The 15,332-nt window shown below is 34.9% G+C and overlaps 14 non-coding genes across 14 annotated transcripts in view; all 14 read right to left on the reverse strand.

The window, feature by feature from the left end:
• Positions 1 to 6, reverse strand: part of TRNAR-UCG (transfer RNA arginine (anticodon UCG)) — a 73-nt gene extending 67 nt beyond the window's left edge. Inside the window, exon 1 of the tRNA in view lies at positions 1 to 6. This exon is cut by the window's left edge and continues 67 nt beyond it. This is a non-coding gene — a tRNA (tRNA-Arg).
• A 536-nt stretch (positions 7 to 542) lies between these two features.
• TRNAR-UCG (transfer RNA arginine (anticodon UCG)) lies at positions 543 to 615 on the reverse strand. The gene has a single exon. It is a non-coding gene; the product is annotated as a tRNA-Arg (tRNA).
• A 1,146-nt stretch (positions 616 to 1,761) lies between these two features.
• On the reverse strand, positions 1,762 to 1,834 carry TRNAP-UGG (transfer RNA proline (anticodon UGG)). Its single transcript has one exon. It is a non-coding gene; the product is annotated as a tRNA-Pro (tRNA).
• Positions 1,835 to 3,588: 1,754 nt separating this feature from the next.
• TRNAP-UGG (transfer RNA proline (anticodon UGG)) lies at positions 3,589 to 3,661 on the reverse strand. The gene has a single exon. It is a non-coding gene; the product is annotated as a tRNA-Pro (tRNA).
• A 1,144-nt stretch (positions 3,662 to 4,805) lies between these two features.
• On the reverse strand, positions 4,806 to 4,878 carry TRNAR-UCG (transfer RNA arginine (anticodon UCG)). The gene has a single exon. It is a non-coding gene; the product is annotated as a tRNA-Arg (tRNA).
• A 536-nt stretch (positions 4,879 to 5,414) lies between these two features.
• Positions 5,415 to 5,487, reverse strand: TRNAR-UCG (transfer RNA arginine (anticodon UCG)). The gene has a single exon. It is a non-coding gene; the product is annotated as a tRNA-Arg (tRNA).
• A 536-nt stretch (positions 5,488 to 6,023) lies between these two features.
• TRNAR-UCG (transfer RNA arginine (anticodon UCG)) lies at positions 6,024 to 6,096 on the reverse strand. Its single transcript has one exon. It is a non-coding gene; the product is annotated as a tRNA-Arg (tRNA).
• Positions 6,097 to 6,632: 536 nt separating this feature from the next.
• On the reverse strand, positions 6,633 to 6,705 carry TRNAQ-UUG (transfer RNA glutamine (anticodon UUG)). Its single transcript has one exon. It is a non-coding gene; the product is annotated as a tRNA-Gln (tRNA).
• A 1,132-nt stretch (positions 6,706 to 7,837) lies between these two features.
• Positions 7,838 to 7,910, reverse strand: TRNAR-UCG (transfer RNA arginine (anticodon UCG)). Its single transcript has one exon. It is a non-coding gene; the product is annotated as a tRNA-Arg (tRNA).
• A 536-nt stretch (positions 7,911 to 8,446) lies between these two features.
• TRNAR-UCG (transfer RNA arginine (anticodon UCG)) lies at positions 8,447 to 8,519 on the reverse strand. Its single transcript has one exon. It is a non-coding gene; the product is annotated as a tRNA-Arg (tRNA).
• A 525-nt stretch (positions 8,520 to 9,044) lies between these two features.
• On the reverse strand, positions 9,045 to 9,117 carry TRNAP-UGG (transfer RNA proline (anticodon UGG)). Its single transcript has one exon. It is a non-coding gene; the product is annotated as a tRNA-Pro (tRNA).
• A 536-nt stretch (positions 9,118 to 9,653) lies between these two features.
• TRNAR-UCG (transfer RNA arginine (anticodon UCG)) lies at positions 9,654 to 9,726 on the reverse strand. The gene has a single exon. It is a non-coding gene; the product is annotated as a tRNA-Arg (tRNA).
• Positions 9,727 to 10,262: 536 nt separating this feature from the next.
• Positions 10,263 to 10,335, reverse strand: TRNAR-UCG (transfer RNA arginine (anticodon UCG)). The gene has a single exon. It is a non-coding gene; the product is annotated as a tRNA-Arg (tRNA).
• A 536-nt stretch (positions 10,336 to 10,871) lies between these two features.
• Positions 10,872 to 10,944, reverse strand: TRNAR-UCG (transfer RNA arginine (anticodon UCG)). The gene has a single exon. It is a non-coding gene; the product is annotated as a tRNA-Arg (tRNA).
• Between the last annotated feature and the right edge of the window lie 4,388 nt (positions 10,945 to 15,332).

Below are 15,332 nucleotides of genomic sequence, written 5' to 3' on the forward strand. Positions count from 1 at the left end.
ACGGTCTCACATGTTCCTAATTTTTGGAAAATGTTGAGTTCCTGGAGCCTAGCAGAAAAAGATTTTTTTTATACATTTTTAGGTATTTTGTAAAAATGACCGAGTGCCCAAATTTATAAAAAAAACATTTTCTTAATATTGTGTATTACAGTACTTAAATATAGGTATGGATTCAAATCTCACTTCTGATAACATTTTCTCAATATTGTGTGTTGTGGTATTTAAATATAGGAGTGAAAAAGTTTTGTTTTTTATTAGATATTTACGGGTATTTAGTAAAAATGATCGTGTGCCCAGATTTAAGAATAAATATTTTCACAATATTGTGTGTTATGGTCTATAAATATAGGCATGGATTAAAATCTCACTTCTGGTAACTGCTGACTAGCCATATAAAAATATTCACTATCAATCATGTAGAAATATAGCCTATAACGACACCAAGTATGTCATCAAATTAAGAAAGCATTTAAAACTTAGCTGTTGCAACCAGGAAAGGACTCAAATGCTTAGAAGGTCATCTGAAGAGCACTTAAAAGCTGCGACCATGAAGGGACTTGAAACCTCAATCTTCTGATCCGAAGTCAGACGCCTTATCCATTAGGCCACACGGTCTCACATGTTCCTAATTTTTGGAAAATGTTGAGTTCCTGGAGCCTAGCAGAAAAATATTTTTTTTATACATTTTTAGGTATTTTGTAAAAATGACCGAGTGCCCAAATTTATAAAAAAAACATTTTCTTAATATTATGTATTACAGTACTTAAATATAGGTATGGATTCAAATCTCACTTCTGATAACATTTTCTCAATATTGTGTGTTGTGGTATTTAAATATAGGAGTGAAAAAGTTTTGTTTTTTATTAGATATTTACGGGTATTTAGTAAAAATGATCGTGTGCCCAGATTTAAGAATAAATATTTTCACAACATTGTGTGTTATGGTCTATAAATATAGGCATGGATTAAAATCTCACTTCTGGTAACTGCTGACTAGCCATATAAAAATATTCACTATCAATCATGTAGAAATATAGCCTATAACGACACCAAGTATGTCATCAAATTAAGAAAGCATTTAAAACTTAGCTGTTGCAACCAGGAAAGGACTCAAATGCTTAGAAGGTCATCTGAAGAGCACTTAAAAGCTACGACCATGAAGGGACTCGAAACCTCAATCTTCTGATCTGAAGTCAGACGCCTTATCCATTAGGCCACACGGTCTCACATGTTCCTAATTTTTGGAAAATGTTGAGTTCCTGGAGCCTAGCAGAAAAAGTTTTTTTTTATACATTTTTAGGTATTTTGTAAAAATGACCGAGTGCCCAAATTTATAAAAAAAACATTTTCTTAATATTGTGTATTACAGTATTTAAATATAGGTATGGATTCAAATCTCACTTCTGATAACATTTTCTCAATATTGTGTGTTGTGGTATTTAAATATAGGAGTGAAAAAGTTTTGTTTTTTATTAGATATTTACGGGTATTTAGTAAAAATGATCGTGTGCCCAGATTTAAGAATAAATATTTTCACAATATTGTGTGTTATGGTCTATAAATATAGGCATGGATTAAAATCTCACTTCTGGTAAACTGCTGACTAGCCATATAAAAATATTCACTATCAATCATGTAGAAATATAGCCTATAACGACACCAAGTATGTCATCAAATTAAGAAAGCATTTAAAACTTAGCTGTTGCAACCAGGAAAGGACTCAAATGCTTAGAAGGTCATCTGAAGAGCACTTAAAAGCTGCGACCATGAAGGGACTCGAACCCTCAATCTTCTGATCCCAAGTCAGACGCCTTATCCATAAGGCCACACAGTCTCACATGTTCATAATTTTTGGAAAATGTTGAGTTCCTGGAGCCTAGCAGAAAAAGATTTTTTTTATACATTTTTAGGTATTTTGTAAAAATGACCGAGTGCCCAAATTTATAAAAAAAACATTTTCTTAATATTGTGTATTACAGTACTTAAATATAGGTATGGATTCAAATCTCACTTCTGATAACATTTTCTCAATATTGTGTGTTGTGGTATTTAAATATAGGAGTGAAAAAGTTTTGTTTTTTATTAGATATTTACGGGTATTTAGTAAAAATGATCGTGTGCCCAGATTTAAGAATAAATATTTTCACAATATTGTGTGTTATGGTCTATAAATATAGGCATGGATTAAAATCTCACTTCTGGTAACTGCTGACTAGCCATATAAAAATATTCACTATCAATCATGTAGAAATATAGCCTATAACGACACCAAGTATGTCATCAAATTAAGAAAGCATCTAAAACTTAGCTGTTGCAACCAGGAAAGGACTCAAATGCTTAGAAGGTCATCTGAAGAGCACTTAAAAGCTGCAACCATGAAGCGACTCAAACCCTCAATCTTCTGATCCGAAGTCAGACGCCTTATCCATTAGGCCACACAGTCTCACATGTTCATAATTTTTGGAAAATGTTGAGTTCCTGGAGCCTAGCAGAATAAGATTTTTTTTATACATTTTTTGGTATTTTGTAAAAATGACCGAGTGTCCAAATTTATAAAAAAACATTTTCTTAATATTGTGTATTACAGTACTTAAATATAGGTATGGATTCAAATCTCACTTCTGATAACATTTTCTCAATATTGTGTGTTGTGGTATTTAAATATAGGAGTGAAAAAGTTTTGTTTTTTATTAGATATTTACGGGTATTTAGTAAAAATGATCGTGTGCCCAGATTTAAGAATAAATATTTTCACAACATTGTGTGTTATGGTCTATAAATATAGGCATGGATTAAAATCTCACTTCTGGTAACTGCTGACTAGCCATATAAAAATATTCACTATCAATCATGTAGAAATATAGCCTATAACGACACCAAGTATGTCATCAAATTAAGAAAGCATTTAAAACTTAGCTGTTGCAACCAGGAAAGGACTCAAATGCTTAGAAGGTCATCTGAAGAGCACTTAAAAGCTACGACCATGAAGGGACTCGAAACCTCAATCTTCTGATCTGAAGTCAGACGCCTTATCCATTAGGCCACACGGTCTCACATGTTCCTAATTTTTGGAAAATGTTGAGTTCCTGGAGCCTAGCAGAAAAAGTTTTTTTTTATACATTTTTAGGTATTTTGTAAAAATGACCGAGTGCCCAAATTTATAAAAAAAACATTTTCTTAATATTGTGTATTACAGTATTTAAATATAGGTATGGATTCAAATCTCACTTCTGATAACATTTTCTCAATATTGTGTGTTGTGGTATTTAAATATAGGAGTGAAAAAGTTTTGTTTTTTATTAGATATTTACGGGTATTTAGTAAAAATGATCGTGTGCCCAGATTTAAGAATAAATATTTTCACAATATTGTGTGTTATGGTCTATAAATATAGGCATGGATTAAAATCTCACTTCTGGTAAACTGCTGACTAGCCATATAAAAATATTCACTATCAATCATGTAGAAATATAGCCTATAACGACACCAAGTATGTCATCAAATTAAGAAAGCATTTAAAACTTAGCTGTTGCAACCAGGAAAGGACTCAAATGCTTAGAAGGTCATCTGAAGAGCACTTAAAAGCTGCGACCATGAAGGGACTCGAACCCTCAATCTTCTGATCCCAAGTCAGACGCCTTATCCATAAGGCCACACAGTCTCACATGTTCATAATTTTTGGAAAATGTTGAGTTCCTGGAGCCTAGCAGAAAAAGATTTTTTTTATACATTTTTAGGTATTTTGTAAAAATGACCGAGTGCCCAAATTTATAAAAAAAACATTTTCTTAATATTGTGTATTACAGTACTTAAATATAGGTATGGATTCAAATCTCACTTCTGATAACATTTTCTCAATATTGTGTGTTGTGGTATTTAAATATAGGAGTGAAAAAGTTTTGTTTTTTATTAGATATTTACGGGTATTTAGTAAAAATGATCGTGTGCCCAGATTTAAGAATAAATATTTTCACAATATTGTGTGTTATGGTCTATAAATATAGGCATGGATTAAAATCTCACTTCTGGTAACTGCTGACTAGCCATATAAAAATATTCACTATCAATCATGTAGAAATATAGCCTATAACGACACCAAGTATGTCATCAAATTAAGAAAGCATCTAAAACTTAGCTGTTGCAACCAGGAAAGGACTCAAATGCTTAGAAGGTCATCTGAAGAGCACTTAAAAGCTGCAACCATGAAGCGACTCAAACCCTCAATCTTCTGATCCGAAGTCAGACGCCTTATCCATTAGGCCACACAGTCTCACATGTTCATAATTTTTGGAAAATGTTGAGTTCCTGGAGCCTAGCAGAATAAGATTTTTTTTATACATTTTTTGGTATTTTGTAAAAATGACCGAGTGTCCAAATTTATAAAAAAACATTTTCTTAATATTGTGTATTACAGTACTTAAATATAGGTATGGATTCAAATCTCACTTCTGATAACATTTTCTCAATATTGTGTGTTGTGGTATTTAAATATAGGAGTGAAAAAGTTTTTTGTTTTTTTAGATATTTACGGGTATTTAGTAAAAATGACCGAGTGCCAAGATTTAAGAATAAATATTTTCACAATATTGTGTGTTATGGTCTATAAATATAGGCATGGATTAAAATCTCACTTCTGGTAACTGCTGACTAGCCATATAAAAATATTCACTATCAATCATGTAAAAATCTAGCCTATAACGACACCAAGTATGTCATCAAATTAAGAAAGCATCTGAACCTTAGCTGTTGCAACCAGGAAAGGACTCAAATGCTTAGAAGGTCATCTGAAGAGCACTTAAAAGCTGTGACCATGAAGGGTCTCGAACCCTCAATCTTCTGATCCGAAGTCAGACGCCTTATCCATTAGGCCACACGGTCTCACAAGTTCCTAATTTTTGGAAAATTTTGAGTTCCTGGAGCCTAGCAGAAAAATATTTTTTTTATACATTTTTAGGTATTTTGTAAAAATGACCGAGTGCCCAAATTTATAAAAAAACATTTTCTTAATATTGTGTATTACAGTACTTAAATATAGGTATGGATTCAAATCTCACTTTTGATAACATTTTCTCAATATTGTGTGTTGTGGTATTTAAATATAGGAGTGAAACAGTTTTGTTTTTTTTTTAGATATTTACGGGTATTTAGTAAAAATGACCGAGTGCCCAGATTTAAGAATAAATATTTTCACAATATTGTGTGTTATGGTCTATAAATATAGGCATGGATTAAAATCTCACTTCTGGTAACTGCTGACTAGCCATATAAAAAGATTCACTATCAATCATGTAGAAATATAGCCTATAACGACACCAAGTATGTCATCAAATTAAGAAAGCATCTGAACCTTAGCAGTTGCAACCAGGAAAGGACTCAAATGCTTAGAAGGTCATCGGAAGAGCACTTAAAAGCTGCGACCATGAAGGGACTCGAACCCTCAATCTTCTGATCCGAAGTCAGACGCCTTATCCATTAGGCCACACGGTCTCACATATTCCTAATTTTTGGAAAATTTTGAGTTCCTGGAGCCTAGCAGAAAAATATTTTTTTTATACATTTTTAGGTATTTTGTAAAAATGACCGAGTGCCCAAATGTATAAAAAAACATTTTCTTAATATTGTGTATTACAGTACTTAAATATAGGTATGGATTCAAATCTCACTTTTGATAACATTTTCTCAATATTGTGTGTTGTGGTATTTAAATATAGGAGTGAAACAGTTTTGTTTTTTTTTTAGATATTTACGGGTATTTAGTAAAAATGACCGAGTGCCCAGATTTAAGAATAAATATTTTCACAATATTGTGTGTTATGGTCTATAAATATAGGCATGGATTAAAATCTCACTTCTGGTAACTGCTGACTAGCCATATAAAAAGATTCACTATCAATCATGTAGAAATATAGCCTATAACGACACCAAGTATGTCATCAAATTAAGAAAGCATCTGAACCTTAGCAGTTGCAACCAGGAAAGGACTCAAATGCTTAGAAGGTCATCGGAAGAGCACTTAAAAGCTGCGACCATGAAGGGACTCGAACCCTCAATCTTCTGATCCGAAGTCAGACGCCTTATCCATTAGGCCACACGGTCTCACATATTCCTAATTTTTGGAAAATTTTGAGTTCCTGGAGCCTAGCAGAAAAATATTTTTTTTATACATTTTTAGGTATTTTGTAAAAATGACCGAGTGCCCAAATTTATAAAAAAACATTTTCTTAATATTGTGTATTACAGTACTTAAATATAGGTATGGATTCAAATCTCACTTTTGATAACATTTTCTCAATATTGTGTGTTGTGGTATTTAAATATAGGAGTGAAACAGTTTTGTTTTTTTTTTAGATATTTACGGGTATTTAGTAAAAATGACCGAGTGCCCAGATTTAAGAATAAATATTTTCACAATATTGTGTGTTATGGTCTATAAATATAGGCATGGATTAAAATCTCACTTCTGGTAACTGCTGACTAGCCATATAAAAAGATTCACTATCAATCATGTAGAAATATAGCCTATAACGACACCAAGTATGTCATCAAATTAAGAAAGCATCTGAACCTTAGCAGTTGCAACCAGGAAAGGACTCAAATGCTTAGAAGGTCATCGGAAGAGCACTTAAAAGCTGCGACCATGAAGTGACTCGAACCCTCAATCTTCTGATCCAAAGTCAGACGCCTTATCCATTAGGCCACACGGTCTCACAAGTTCCTAATTTTTGGAAAATTTTGAGTTCCTGGAGCCTAGCAGAAAAAGATTTTTTTTATACATTTTTAGGTATTTTGTAAAAATGACCGAGTGCCCAAATGTATAAAAAAACATTTTCTTAATATTGTGTATTACAGTACTTAAATATAGGTATGGATTCAAATCTCACTTTTGATAACATTTTAACAATATTGTGTGTTGTGGTATTTAAATATAGGAGTGAAAAAGTTTTTGTTTTTTTTTAGATATTTACGGGTATTTAGTAAAAATGACCGAGTGCCCAGATTTAAGAATAAATATTTTCACAATATTGTGTGTTATGGTCTATAAACATAGGCATGGATTAAAATATCACTTCTGGTAACTGCTGACTAGCCATATAAAAATATTCACTATCAATCATGTAGAAATATAGCCTATAACGACATCAAATTAAGAAAGCATCTGAACCTTAGCTGTTGCAACCAGGAAAGGACTAAAATGCTGAGAAGGTCATCTGAAGAGCACTTAAAAGCTGCAACCATGAAGGGACTCGAACCCTAAATCTTCAGATCCCAAGTCAGACGCCTTATCCATTAGGCCACACGGTCTCACATGTTCCTAATTTTTGGAAAATGTTGAGTTCCTGGAGCCTAGCAGAAAAAGATTTATTTTATACATTTTTAGGTATTTTGTAAAAATGACCGAGTGCCCAAATGTATAAAAAAGCATTTTCTTAATATTGTGTATTACAGTACTTAAATATAGGTATGGATTCAAATCTCACTTCTGATAACATTTTCTCAATATTATGTGTTGTGGTATTTAAATATAGGAGTGAAAAAGTTTTTTGTTTTTTTAGGTATTTACGGGTATTTAGTAAAAATGACCGAGTGCCCAGATTTAAGAATAAATATTTTCACAATATTGTGTGTTATGGTCTATAAATATAGGCATGGATTAAAATCTCACTTCTGGTAACTGCTGACTAGCCATATAAAAATATTCACTATCAATCATGTAAAAATCTAGCCTATAATGACACCAAGTATGTCATCAAATTAAGAAAGCATCTGAACCTTAGCTGTTGCAACCAGGAAAGGACTCAAATGCTTAGAAGGTCATCGGAAGAGCACTTAAAAGCTGCGACCATGAAGGGACTCGAACCCTCAATCTTCTGATCCGAAGTCAGACGCCTTATCCATTAGGCCACACGGTCTCACAAGTTCCTAATTTTTGGAAAATTTTGAGTTCCTGGAGCCTAGCAGAAAAATATTTTTTTTATACATTTTTAGGTATTTTGTAAAAATGACCGAGTGCCCAAATTTATAAAAAAACATTTTCTTAATATTGTGTATTACAGTACTTAAATATAGGTATGGATTCAAATCTCACTTTTGATAACATTTTCTCAATATTGTGTGTTGTGGTATTTAAATATAGGAGTGAAACAGTTTTGTTTTTTTTTTAGATATTTACGGGTATTTAGTAAAAATGACCGAGTGCCCAGATTTAAGAATAAATATTTTCACAATATTGTGTGTTATGGTCTATAAATATAGGCATGGATTAAAATCTCACTTCTGGTAACTGCTGACTAGCCATATAAAAAGATTCACTATCAATCATGTAGAAATATAGCCTATAACGACACCAAGTATGTCATCAAATTAAGAAAGCATCTGAACCTTAGCAGTTGCAACCAGGAAAGGACTCAAATGCTTAGAAGGTCATCGGAAGAGCACTTAAAAGCTGCGACCATGAAGTGACTCGAACCCTCAATCTTCTGATCCGAAGTCAGACGCCTTATCCATTAGGCCACACGGTCTCACAAGTTCCTAATTTTTGGAAAATTTTGAGTTCCTGGAGCCTAGCAGAAAAAGATTTTTTTATACATTTTTAGGTATTTTGTAAAAATGACCGAGTGCCCAAATGTATAAAAAAAAACATTTTCTTAATATTGTGTATTACAGTACTTAAATATAGGTATGGATTCAAATCTCACTTTTGATAACATTTTAACAATATTGTGTGTTGTGGTATTTAAATATAGGAGTGAAAAAGTTTTTGTTTTTTTTTAGATATTTACGGGTATTTAGTAAAAATGACCGAGTGCCCAGATTTAAGAATAAATATTTTCACAATATTGTGTGTTATGGTCTATAAACATAGGCATGGATTAAAATATCACTTCTGGTAACTGCTGACTAGCCATATAAAAATATTCACTATCAATCATGTAGAAATATAGCCTATAACGACATCAAATTAAGAAAGCATCTGAACCTTAGCTGTTGCAACCAGGAAAGGACTAAAATGCTGAGAAGGTCATCTGAAGAGCACTTAAAAGCTGCAACCATGAAGGGACTCGAACCCTAAATCTTCTGATCCCAAGTCAGACGCCTTATCCATTAGGCCACACGGTCTCACATGTTCCTAATTTTTGGAAAATGTTGAGTTCCTGGAGCCTAGCAGAAAAAGATTTATTTTATACATTTTTAGGTATTTTGTAAAAATGACCGAGTGCCCAAATGTATAAAAAAGCATTTTCTTAATATTGTGTATTACAGTACTTAAATATAGGTATGGATTCAAATCTCACTTCTGATAACATTTTCTCAATATTATGTGTTGTGGTATTTAAATATAGGAGTGAAACAGTTTTGTTTTTTTTTTAGATATTTACGGGTATTTAGTAAAAATGACCGAGTGCCCAGATTTAAGAATAAATATTTTCACAATATTGTGTGTTATGGTCTATAAATATAGGCATGGATTAAAATCTCACTTCTGGTAACTGCTGACTAGCCATATAAAAATATTCACTATCAATCATGTAGAAATATAGCCTATAACGACACCAAGTATGTCATCAAATTAAGAAAGCATCTGAACCTTAGCAGTTGCAACCAGGAAAGGACTCAAATGCTTAGAAGGTCATCGGAAGAGCACTTAAAAGCTGCGACCATGAAGGGACTCGAACCCTCAATCTTCTGATCCGAAGTCAGACGCCTTATCCATTAGGCCACACGGTCTCACAAGTTCCTAATTTTTGGAAAATTTTGAGTTCCTGGAGCCTAGCAGAAAAAGATTTATTTTATACATTTTTAGGTATTTTGTAAAAATGACCGAGTGCCCAAATTTATAAAAAAACATTTTCTTAATATTGTGTATTACAGTACTTAAATATAGGTATGGATTCAAATCTCACTTTTGATAACATTTTCTCAATATTGTGTGTTGTGGTATTTAAATATAGGAGTGAAACAGTTTTTTTTTTTTTTTAGATATTTACGGGTATTTAGTAAAAATGACCGAGTGCCCAGATTTAAGAATAAATATTTTCACAATATTGTGTGTTATGGTCTATAAATATAGGCATGGATTAAAATCTCACTTCTGGTAACTGCTGACTAGCCATATAAAAATATTCACTATCAATCATGTAGAAATATAGCCTATAACGACACCAAGTATGTCATCAAATTAAGAAAGCATCTGAACCTTAGCAGTTGCAACCAGGAAAGGACTCAAATGCTTAGAAGGTCATCGGAAGAGCACTTAAAAGCTGCGACCATGAAGTGACTCGAACCCTCAATCTTCTGATCCGAAGTCAGACGCCTTATCCATTAGGCCACACGGTCTCACAAGTTCCTAATTTTTGGAAAATTTTGAGTTCCTGGAGCCTAGCAGAAAAAGATTTATTTTATACATTTTTAGGTATTTTGTAAAAATGACCGAGTGCCCAAATTTATAAAAAAACATTTTCTTAATATTGTGTATTACAGTACTTAAATATAGGTATGGATTCAAATCTCACTTTTGATAACATTTTCTCAATATTGTGTGTTGTGGTATTTAAATATAGGAGTGAAACAGTTTTTTTTTTTTTTTAGATATTTACGGGTATTTAGTAAAAATGACCGAGTGCCCAGATTTAAGAATAAATATTTTCACAATATTGTGTGTTATGGTCTATAAATATAGGCATGGATTAAAATCTCACTTCTGGTAACTGCTGACTAGCCATATAAAAATATTCACTATCAATCATGTAGAAATATAGCCTATAACGACACCAAGTATGTCATCAAATTAAGAAAGCATCTGAACCTTAGCAGTTGCAACCAGGAAAGGACTCAAATGCTTAGAAGGTCATCTGAAGAGCACTTAAAAGCTGCGACCATGAAGGGACTCGAACTCTCAATCTTCTGATCCGAAGTCAGACGCCTTATCCATTAGGCCACACAGTCTCTCATGTTCCTAATTTTTGGAAAATTTTGAGTTCCTGGAGCCTAGCAGAAAAAGATTTATTTTATACATTTTTAGGTATTTTGTAAAAATGACCGAGTGCCCAAATGTATAAAAAAGCATTTTCTTAATATTGTGTATTACAGTACTTAAATATAGGTATGGATTCAAATCTCACTTCTGATAACATTTTCTCAATATTATGTGTTGTGGTTAGAGATGAGCGAACTTATCAAAAGTTCGGTTCGGCTAGTTCGCCGAATTTCACAAAAAAGTTCGGTTCGGACCGAACTAGTTCTGACCGAACCTGTCACTTACGTGCGCCGAGCATGCTACTGTCCAGGGTGCTGATAGAGTTAATGGGCTGCACTAACTCTTTCAGCAACCTTCACAGTACATGCTCGGCGCGCGGAAAATACCATTTAAATGTAATAAAAAAATAAAAATTATACGTTCGTACTTACTTTCCTCCTGTCCGGCCTCCAGCGATGACGTTTCATCCCTTTCGGCGCTGCAGCCAATCACAGGCTGTAGTGGCGGTCACGCACGTCAGGATGACGCTTCATCCCACGTGACCGCCTCTGCAGCCAATCACAGGCTGCAGCGGCGACATGGATGAAACGTCATCGCTGGAGGCCGGACAGGAGGAAAGTAAGTATGAACGTATTATTATTATTTTTTGGCATGTATGTATGTTGGCATGTATGTATGTATGTATGTATATCTGTGCATGTATGTTTGCATGTATGTTGGCATGTATGTATATATGTGCATGTTTGTATGTATATTTGTATGTATGTATGTATGTTTGCATGTATGTTTGCATGAATGTATGTTTGCATGTATGTATGCATGTTTGTATGTATATTTGCATGTGTGTATATATATATATGTATGTATGTTGTCATGTATGTATGTATGTATGTTGTCATGTATGTATATATGTGCATGTATGTTGGCATGTATGTATATATGTGCATGTGTGTGTGTATGTATGTATATTTGCATGTATGTATGTATGTTGTCATGTATGTATGTATATATGTGCATGTATGTTTGCATGTATGTTGGCATGTATGTATACATGTGCATGTTTGTATGTATATTTGCATGTATATATGTTTGCATGTGTGTATGTATGTTTGCATGTATGTATGTTTGCATGTATGTATGTTGTCATGTATGTTTGTATGTATGTTGTCATGTATGTATAGATGTGCATGTATGTATGTTTGCATGTTTTTATTTTTGCATGTATGTTTGCATGTATGTTTATATATATATGTGCATGTTTGTAATTATGTTTGCATGTATTTATGTTTGCATGTATATTTGTGCATGCTTGTATATATGTATGTATGTATCTTTGCATGTTTGTTTGTATGTATGTATGTTTTCATGTGTGTGTGTGTGTATGCATGTATGTATGATAGTTTGCATGTATATATGTGTGTATGTTTGCATGTATGTATATTTGCATGTATATATGTGCATGCTTGTATATATGTATGTATGTTTGTATATATGTATGTATATTTGTATATATGTATGTATGGCCATGTATGATACTGTCTGCTGGCGCCCTGTATCTAAGTCAACTTCACGGCAGGCTTCTATACATGGTATAACAGTCAGTATCACACATTAAACTGAATCTAAGCCTACGACATGTTTTATTTCATTATTTTTTTTTTCCACAGGTTTGGTGTTTGGACTACGTCGGTTTCGAGGACTACTTCGATGACGGTTTTTTTTCTACAATAAAATGGTTAATGAGGGTTGTGTTGGGGGTGCTTTATTTCAATAAAATATTTTATCTATATCTTTGTCTTTTTCTTTTCAAATTTTATTATTACCACTTTAGTAATGGCCGCTGTCTGAGTGACAACATCCATTACTAATGCGAGGCTTAGTGTTAGCCGGTGCAGAGGCTAACACTAACCACCATTATTACCCCGGTACCCAAAACCACCAGGGGTGCCGGGAAGAGCCAGGTACGATCCAGTACCCGACCATCTGTTGTGATGGTCGGGCCCTGGGGCGGCCGCAGGCTGGTATTATGAGGCTGGGAAGGGCCAAAAACAGTGGACCTTCCCACCCTTGTAATGCTAGGCTGCTGCTGCTGTGTTGTATCTGGCTGGTTATAAAAGTGGGGGGGACCCCACGTCATTTTTTTAAATTATTTATTTATTTACATTTTTTTTTTTAAAAAGACATGGGGTTCCACCCAATTTATCATAACCAGCCACATACAACAGTGTTATTAGCCTGGGAATGGACAAAACCAGTGGCCCTTCCCACCCATGTAATGCCAGACTGCTGCGGCCTTGTATATGGCTGGTTATTAAAAATGTGGGGGACCCGTCTATTGCTAAATTTGTTAAATTCCAAAAAAAAAACGACGTGGGGGTCCCCCCCATTTTTATAACCAGCCCGATACAACACAGCAGCAGCAGCCTAGCATTACAAGGGTGGGAAGGTCCACTGATTTTGGCCCTTCCCAGCCTCATAATACCAGCCTACGGCCGCCCCAGTACCCGACCATCACAACAGATGGTCGGGTACTGGATCGTACCAAGCTCTTCCCGGCACCCCTGGTGGTGGTGGGTACCGGGGTAATAATGGGTGGTTAGTGCTAGCCTCTGCACCGGCTAACACTAAGTACCGCCTTAATAATGGACGCTGTCAATCAGCCAACTGCCATTATCTAGGCACTAATAAAGTTTGAAAAAAAAACACAAAGACAATTCTTTTTTATTGAAATAAGAAATCCCCAACAAAACCCTCGTTAACCATTTTATTAAAATTTGAAAAAACGCAGATCTACGCAGTAGTCCAACGAATCGTAGATGTAGTCCAATCGGTACATCAAAATCTGCAACAACATAAAAAAACAGTTATCAATGTGAACAATACCAATACTTCTACTCACCTACACACATATATACACGCACACACAAACAAACAACCATACACAGACACACACATATATACACAAACACAACAAGATATACACACACACATAAACAGACAAACACACACATATACACGAACTCACACATATACAAACAAAAACACACATATCCAAACACACACACACACAGTTATACACACATACACGAACACATATACACAAACACATATACAAACAAAAACACACATACCCAAACACACATATACACAAACACATATACACAAACACACCCATATATACACACAAACACACACCCATATACACACATATACACATATACAAAAACACACACAAACATCTACACACAAACATATACACAAATACACCCATATATACACAAACATATACACAAAACACATATACACAAACACACCCATATATACACACACACATATAAAAACAAAAACAGACAGTCACATACCCAAACACACATATATACACAAACACACACATACACAAACACGGTTTCTTTTAAATGCTGCTGGGGAACCCGCTCGATCCACTATATAAGGCTGCGCTACAGTGCAGCATTTAAAAGAAACAGGATCCTGACCTGTCCATAGAGTTTAAGGCAGCACAGAGTATTTCAGGAGATGAGCGTGCAGATTCAGTGCTGCTGCGAACTCTGCTCTTACCATTACGTAGCTCTCAGTCTGTTACCTCTCCTCCACTCCTGTCCTCCAGAACACCTTCACATGATTGGCAAGTCACCACCCCGCACAAGATCCGCACGCTCATCTCCTGAAATACTCTGTGCTGCTGTGAACTCTGCTCTTACCATTACGTGGTGACTTGCCAATCATGTGAAGGTGTTCTTGAGGACAGGAGTGGGGGAGAGATAACAGACTGAGAGCTACGTAATGGTAAGAGCAGAGTTCACAACAGCACTGAATCTGCACGCTCATCTCCTGAAATACTCTGTGCTGCCTTAAACTCTGTGGACAGGTCAGGATCCTGTTTCTTTTAAATGCTGCACTGTAGCGCAGCCTTATATAGTGGATCGAGCGGGTTCCCTAGCAGCATTTAAAAGAAACAGGATCCTGACCTGTCCACAGAGTTTAAGGCAGCACAGATTATTTCAGGAGATGAGCACGGGCAGCCGTTCGTTTTTCCGAGCCGTGCTCCCATCATGCACACGACCGTAAAAACACCCGTTATTGCGGGTCGTAATTACGACCCGCAATAACGGGCTCATAGACTTCTGTTACCCACGGGTACCTTTCCGTATTCTCACGGGAAGGTGCCCGTGCCGTTAAAAAAATAGAACATGTTCTATTTTTCTATTTTACGGGCCGTGCTGCTATAATTATAATGACAGCACGGTTCGCAAAAGCGGCCGGCTGCCCGTGGCCGGCCGGCCGTGCTCGTAGTTACGAGTCGTAATTACGAGCACGGCCCGTAAAATAAAAAAATAGA

The sequence above is a fragment of the Rhinoderma darwinii genome, chromosome 3 (assembly GCF_050947455.1).
Source record: "Rhinoderma darwinii isolate aRhiDar2 chromosome 3, aRhiDar2.hap1, whole genome shotgun sequence".
In the NCBI taxonomy this organism is placed as follows: domain Eukaryota; kingdom Metazoa; phylum Chordata; class Amphibia; order Anura; family Rhinodermatidae; genus Rhinoderma; species Rhinoderma darwinii.